Source organism: Branchiostoma belcheri, unplaced genomic scaffold (assembly GCF_001625305.1).
Source record: "Branchiostoma belcheri isolate BF01 breed outbred unplaced genomic scaffold, Haploidv18h27 scaffold29, whole genome shotgun sequence".
In the NCBI taxonomy this organism is placed as follows: domain Eukaryota; kingdom Metazoa; phylum Chordata; class Leptocardii; order Amphioxiformes; family Branchiostomatidae; genus Branchiostoma; species Branchiostoma belcheri.
The window spans coordinates 2,221,014-2,227,626 of record NW_017803898.1 but is presented as its reverse complement, the minus strand read 5'-3'; the positions used below and the strand labels follow the sequence as shown (position 1 = coordinate 2,227,626).

The 6,613-nt window shown below is 41.1% G+C and overlaps 1 pseudogene; it reads right to left on the bottom strand.

Moving 5' to 3' along the window:
- Positions 1-4,632, bottom strand: part of LOC109472956 — a 21,891-nt pseudogene extending 17,259 nt beyond the window's left edge.
- Positions 4,633-6,613: the final 1,981 nt, after the last annotated feature.

Sequence of the window (6,613 nt, the reverse complement as noted above, 5' to 3'; positions counted from 1 at the left end):
TGTAAATGAAGATGAACACACACACACACACACAAACACATATATACAAACACACATACTGAAAACAAACCTGTATCATATATTTTCCCAGAGGCAGCGTTTTCGGCGGAATGAAGAGATGAATGCCGTTTGTAGCGATGTTGTTGAGCAGAAACTCGTCCATAGTTCGCTCTGGATTCTCCTCATCATAGCCTCGTGCTGTCCAGATCACCTGCAGCTGGTGTAATCAATTAATCAATCAATCAAGTAATCAATATATAGTCAACGCAGGGATTTGATGCACCTTTTCATGATTTGTAACTTGCTTTACAGGATTGTCAGAGTGACTGTTATCAGAGATGCTAGACTTCACCCCCTTACCTATGTGTATACATACATTTACACACACACACACACAGACACACATTCATTGCCTTCACCATTTAAAAAAAAAGGGAAAAAGCTGTCTTACCTCATAGTCCTCCCCACAGTTAAACACCAGATCGCCGTGAAGTGTGACGTTCCCAGTGCGATGGATGGATAGAGGGCTCTCAAGACTGGAGCGGAGACAAAAAAAACTACCTGTTCAGATCAAAACTTGAAAACACTATACAGAATGTATCGCCTTTTACCAAAGAGAAAATAGGAAACTTAGGATATTTAGAAAAAGATACGAGATATTTTATTAGTTTGTTACAGTTCGACCGTGAACTGAAATAAAAACTAATGTACGAGATTTAACAAAGGCATTCGACAAGATGCAAATTATCTTTTAAACACCTAAAAACCGTAGAACTATGAAGGTTATTATATCTAATACCACTTTTAATTGCTAATTATTTAAAAACATTTCCAGCATAACATTTTCCTAATTGTATAGGTTCTAACCCATCATGGAAAATAGAAAGAGAGAGATGAAAACATACCTCCGCAGTCCTTCGTGAATGTCCGCGGTGACATAACAGCTCTGGCCGCCAGGAGGCGCAGTTTCAACGGCAGTGTCACTGATGACGCAACCCGTGTTGAGGGTCGGGCAGGACAAACCCTCGGGACCACCTGTGTTCTCTGTGGTATATGTATGAAAAAGGACATTTTCAAACGTAGATATGAAGTTTTATTTTTTTTGTCTATTTTCCGTAATACTTAAACAGGGTGACCCACTCGGTGATGGCACTGCTTTTTAGTGGAGCCTGTATTACACAAGTAAACAAAATACAACAGTCACACATAAACAATAAGATTAGCATACAATAAATAATGATAGTGACAATGATAATAAAGAAAAAACAGTAACTAACCAATAACAGTAATAAATAATAATAGTAACAAAAGGTACACATTCATAGTCCAGTCACGTACTTTAATATGCATCATGATAGTTAAAGTTATAGGTATAGACAAAAAAGCTTTGCAATGAGCAGCAACCGTTGAAAAAAAACATGTACCTATTCCGTGGAAGGACACTTCTGCCAGAATCGGTCTTGTCCCGCTCTCGGTGGTCACATTGAGCCTCAGGTACCGCCCAGTGCCCTGCAGTTCCAAATGCTGTGGGTGGGTGGCGCCTGGGACCACGGCGTCCGTGCTGAGGGCTTCCACCCAAGTATATGGCCAAAGGGCAGAACTTTAATGGGAAAAGACAAGACTTGATTCACCAAACAGCTTTATACAAAAAGATAAATTAGTAAGCAAGGTAGGGTCGCGAATTTTTGTTTGCTGGGTAGAACAGAGAATAAGTGATATAGGTTTTGGCCCCCTATTAGCTTGTTATGGAACTGCAGGGCCTTTTTTCGTAAAATGTTTGAAAGATGATAACTCCGGAAGGGTTTGATGGATTGTCATGATTTGTATTAAAACGTGCACTTTTTAAGCTCAAGGCATAATCATCATCTTTCACCTGGCAATGAAATATTTCTCAAAAGCTCTAGGTCAGAACCATTCTTTGTATTGGATCGAAAGTTTCAACTTCAAACATGTAACTACCACAACAGTTGAACTTTCATGAAAGTATAACTACAACAGAAAATTACCTTTCCACAGTGACGCCGACGACGTCATGAACAGGATCGCCCATGTTGGTGACGGAGAGCCGCTGGATGGTGAAGCTGGTCTGCAGGTCCAGGATAACCCAGTGCTGGTAACCGTCAGGCTGGTGCAGAGGCGCCCAGGCTGTCGTAGCGTCCCCATCGAACGCTTTCCACGCGTAGTCCACGGTGTAGTAACAGTACCATAACGAGCAGTACGACCCGCTGCTTTCGTCAAGAATCCAGGAGCTTGGAACGTCAAGCCAGCGAGATGCTGGGATGAGAAGAAAATCATAGTTCAAGTGAACAAGGCAAGAAAATGGCTGCCCCCTTCTAATCCACTCTCATGAATTGCCAACAATTACTGTATCATTATGGGAGCGAGTATGAACAAGGGGTTATGGCATGTGTTTGCACATTTTTGAGGATCAGATTATGTATAGAAGCCTTTTTTGTCATGTGGATGAAAATTCTTCAATATAATCTGCCGCCCAAAAGTGATACGAAAACAAGCTCTCACTAGTCACACTTCATTACACACAAATACAAATGAGTACATCGCTCATTTCTGGTGTGAAATCGGAGATTGAAATGTTCATTGGAGTGATGCAAAATGAGACCTTGTACGATTGCCACTGTAGGTGTTCATCATCATCATCGATAATGATCAGGTTGTTAGATGGACATCATTTCAGTATATCAGTATCAAAGCGGTATTTAGGAATAAGCTAATTCGGTGTTTGCTATATTGTAAGGGATCTTCCTGAAGCTACATGGCGCTACAGGTAAAATGGGCTCACTGTTTGTTTCTTTATTCATGTGTAAAATCTACATTCAGACTGCTCAGCTAAGTGTTATGAGCAATTCTACACGGTAACTACGCGTGGTTACCACTGTCGTCATCAGCAGAGCTGGTTGCTAGGTGGACATTTATTACAGTGCATTGTACTGACAATAATGGGAGATGACAGCCCCTGCTGTTTTTGTCTGGCCGAAATTTCACGCCTCCCTTTGGAGCTCAATTGTTTCTCTTCTCAAAGAAACAAATAAGAAATGATGGTCAACCTGATTCTAGCAATTTTTTTAAAGACTGACAAGAAGAAATGAGAACGTACACGTAGAGTCGAAATATTTTCTAGCCAGTAGTTTTTTTTATAACACTGTGTCAGATACAGTATCCATGGACCATATATATAGCATTATGTTAGACACATACCAACTAGTAATCTTGTTATTTGCCATACATTGTACCCGTGACAATCGTTGTGCAGTAAACTTTGACTTGAAATTAAATAATTTTCAGACTAAAGAACTAACTGGTCTCCCATTGCAAAAAACAACCCTCCACCAAGGCTTCCGTATGGGGGTAGGGAACGAAAGAATTGGAAAAAAGGACATTATTGGTATATGGCAGGCGTTCCTGGGTCCGACGGGGTTTCTTGGGGGGGGGGGTCGAAACGTACATCGCACACAAACAATTAGACGCTCCGGCCGTTAACCCTACAAAGCCATCCGAGCAAATAGACTCTATGGTGGCCGAAGTACTCTCGTCAATTATTTTCCCTTTGCCTGTATTTTCACCTGCATTGTTAGTCTGGTGGTGGCTACCCCGATCACCCCTTAACCTAACAAAAATGTTGGCTTCTTCTTCTAAAAAAATAGATGAAGAAATGGTGCCCCACCTCTACTTCCATGTACTTACTTATTCCCTCGCACCTAGCAGGAATTAATTCATGATCATTGAATTAAGTTATCATTTTTAAGATCAAAATGACCAGTTGGACTATAAACTATAAACAGCAGGAGCTGTCACTTCCAATTATAGTCCAATTATTCTTCGGGACCCACATTTTATATCTTTAAATTGGTCACTTTTATCGCTTTGTTTATCAACTTGATCAAGACATGTGAATAAGCAAAAATAGTCAAATATTTCCCCCAATTTATTTTTAAAAAGTCATTTAAAATTGAAATAAAACGTCTTCAAGGAACACAGTAGCTGAAATACACATTATACATCAACATGATTGTATTACTAACTCCTTCAAAGTTGCTGTGTATGTGTGTGTGTGTGTGTGTGTGTGTGTGTGTGTGTGTGTGTGAGTGTGTGTATTGGATAAAATTTAGGTTGAGTTACCTGTGCACTGCCTGTAGTTCCCGTCCTGTGAGCATGCACAGACAGTGCAGGTCTCCCCACTGTCCAGGAGTCCGTCTTTACAGGAGCACAGTTCTGCTACAGGCGGTTTGCAGGGCGAGCAGCTCGCGTAGTAAACTGTCACCGCAGCTAGAAGCAACGCTGTCGTAGAGAAAATAATAGCAAGGCAATGAGATACACACACATACGCGCATAGACACACACAAACACACACACACACACACACACACACACACACACACACACACACACACATGCAAAAATACACACACACATGCATGCACACACAAGGCCACACACACACATACATTCTGCGACATGTGCATCATCACAAACACGATCTGAATTGTAATCTTGTCATAAATGTTTGCATTGTAATCTATTCTTAACGATATATGATTAACGATAACAGAAGAAAATTCCCAAAAGAAATTCTTAATTCCCCTTACCTGCTGCGACCTTCGCGAAAGCCTTCATGCTTCTGTCACAACTGCTGAAGACTGACGTTCCAACCGGCGAGCCAGAAAAATGTTTTGCTGATGTTCAGAAAAGCAAACGTAATCTGATGGATTGCTTTACGACGCCCATTTACCTGTGATGTGTTGAACGCATTGTTGTGTTATAATTACCAGTTCGCACGTCGTAAAGCGGTTCTTGGAACTGAAGAATCATCCATTGACCCGTAGAAACATGTTTTGAAGATGTTTAAAGAAGCAAATGAGAGATTCAATCTGTTGAAAATTGCTTTGTGACACCTTTGTAACTGTGAATTCTACTGCCCAGTATAATTACCAGTTCGCACGTCGTAAAAATATGTTTTGACGATGTTCAGAGAAGCAAACGGAAAATGCAATATAGCAAATTGCTTTTTGATGTGTCATTGTTTTCTGCGAAATTGCGAGTTTACAAGGATGAGGAATCAACCAGGGAGTCATAAAACATGTTTTGAAGGTGATCACAGAAGCACTGCTTGCTTAGCTCAAAATTCCATTGTGATGTCTCTCTTGATAGAACGTTTGTAGCTGAAAGCCTTGCCCTATCATAGAGCCGGCATCTCACTTGTGTAAAATAAAATAGCTCAGTAAGATCACATAATTCACATTTTCAACCAGAATATGGCCGATGTTCTCCCCATCACGGCATGGTTTTATAAATCGGCCATCACTGTACTAATGTAAGATGGGAGATTTTTTAGACGGAAAATATGCACGAATCGTGGTGACGTTCTAACGATCAGCAAGGTCGATGACAGCGTGACGCATGCTTAATTGTGAGTTCGCACGTCACAAACAGGCGACATGCCAACTTGATCTTCCCCAGGGAATAGACGGTGACGTCAACTACTCTGGCCCCTCTCTGGCCAATGAATGCTGCCTGGCCAATTTGATACTGTCTTTTGCCACCCTATGATCTGCTCGGAGATAAGAACAAAAAGGTGCGCAAGGTTTCACGCAAATAAATCATTCATTATTTCACTCATTCAAAGAAGGCGACGAAGGCTGTTGTTTCAAACAACAACAGTTAGCACCTGGTGGTAACAAAGTTATCAGCCTATCAAAAAATGGACGAATGATTACATGTATATACCATTGTCACCTTCGCGTCATGTACGTGACATACAGCACGTTGTGAGGACTGAATGACGTAAGTATTGTCAGGTCGTATTAGCGTTTTGGCTGCCCAAGTAGTCAAGTGTGGGTTGTGCAGCTGTCGTACTGCACCTGCGCGAAGCCCGCAATGTATTGCAACTTAACGTATAATAGAAAAAAACATGACGGCAATGTATTGTACAGCAGTTTTAGGTAAGGCCTAGAAACGAACAGAAGCCTTTACGTAAGCCTGGACTTATATCTTCCGTGTTTCATCAGGTTGGAAAGTTACTTAGTAAAGAGACTCAAATTACACAACCAAGTGTTTTACACACAGCCGACGTTTCGATGACCGTCTGTCACCTTCCTCAGAGCTATTCTGGCTGGTTCACATTGCACAGCACAGGTGTAGCTGCGCAACGTAACTTCCTCGTGAACGTAAATTGTGTGGTCGCATGGCGTAACGGCAGAGTGCTCGACTCAGAAATGCCAATAGTGATTTCCTACAAATTTGACTTGAGTTTAGAACAGCATTATTCAACTCCATTACCTTCACCTTGAAGATATGCTACAGTTATGGTGCTTATTTGCATACATTTGCATAATGCTCCATTGGATTATTGTCCAACCTGGATCCCTAAGATCACATCATACCTAAAATGACCAGGAGACTTGAAGCTCCTATCCTATGGTGAAAAATTATATTGTAGAGTGTGGGTTACAACACAAGACTTTGCATTAACATTACTCATGTTAATTCGACGAAATATCCGTAGCCCCATTGAGGCATCTAATTCTATGCGTGCCTTAGGCCATGTTGATTTGATTATATGGATGACATCCGCGCACGCATGAATTTTCAAACAAGA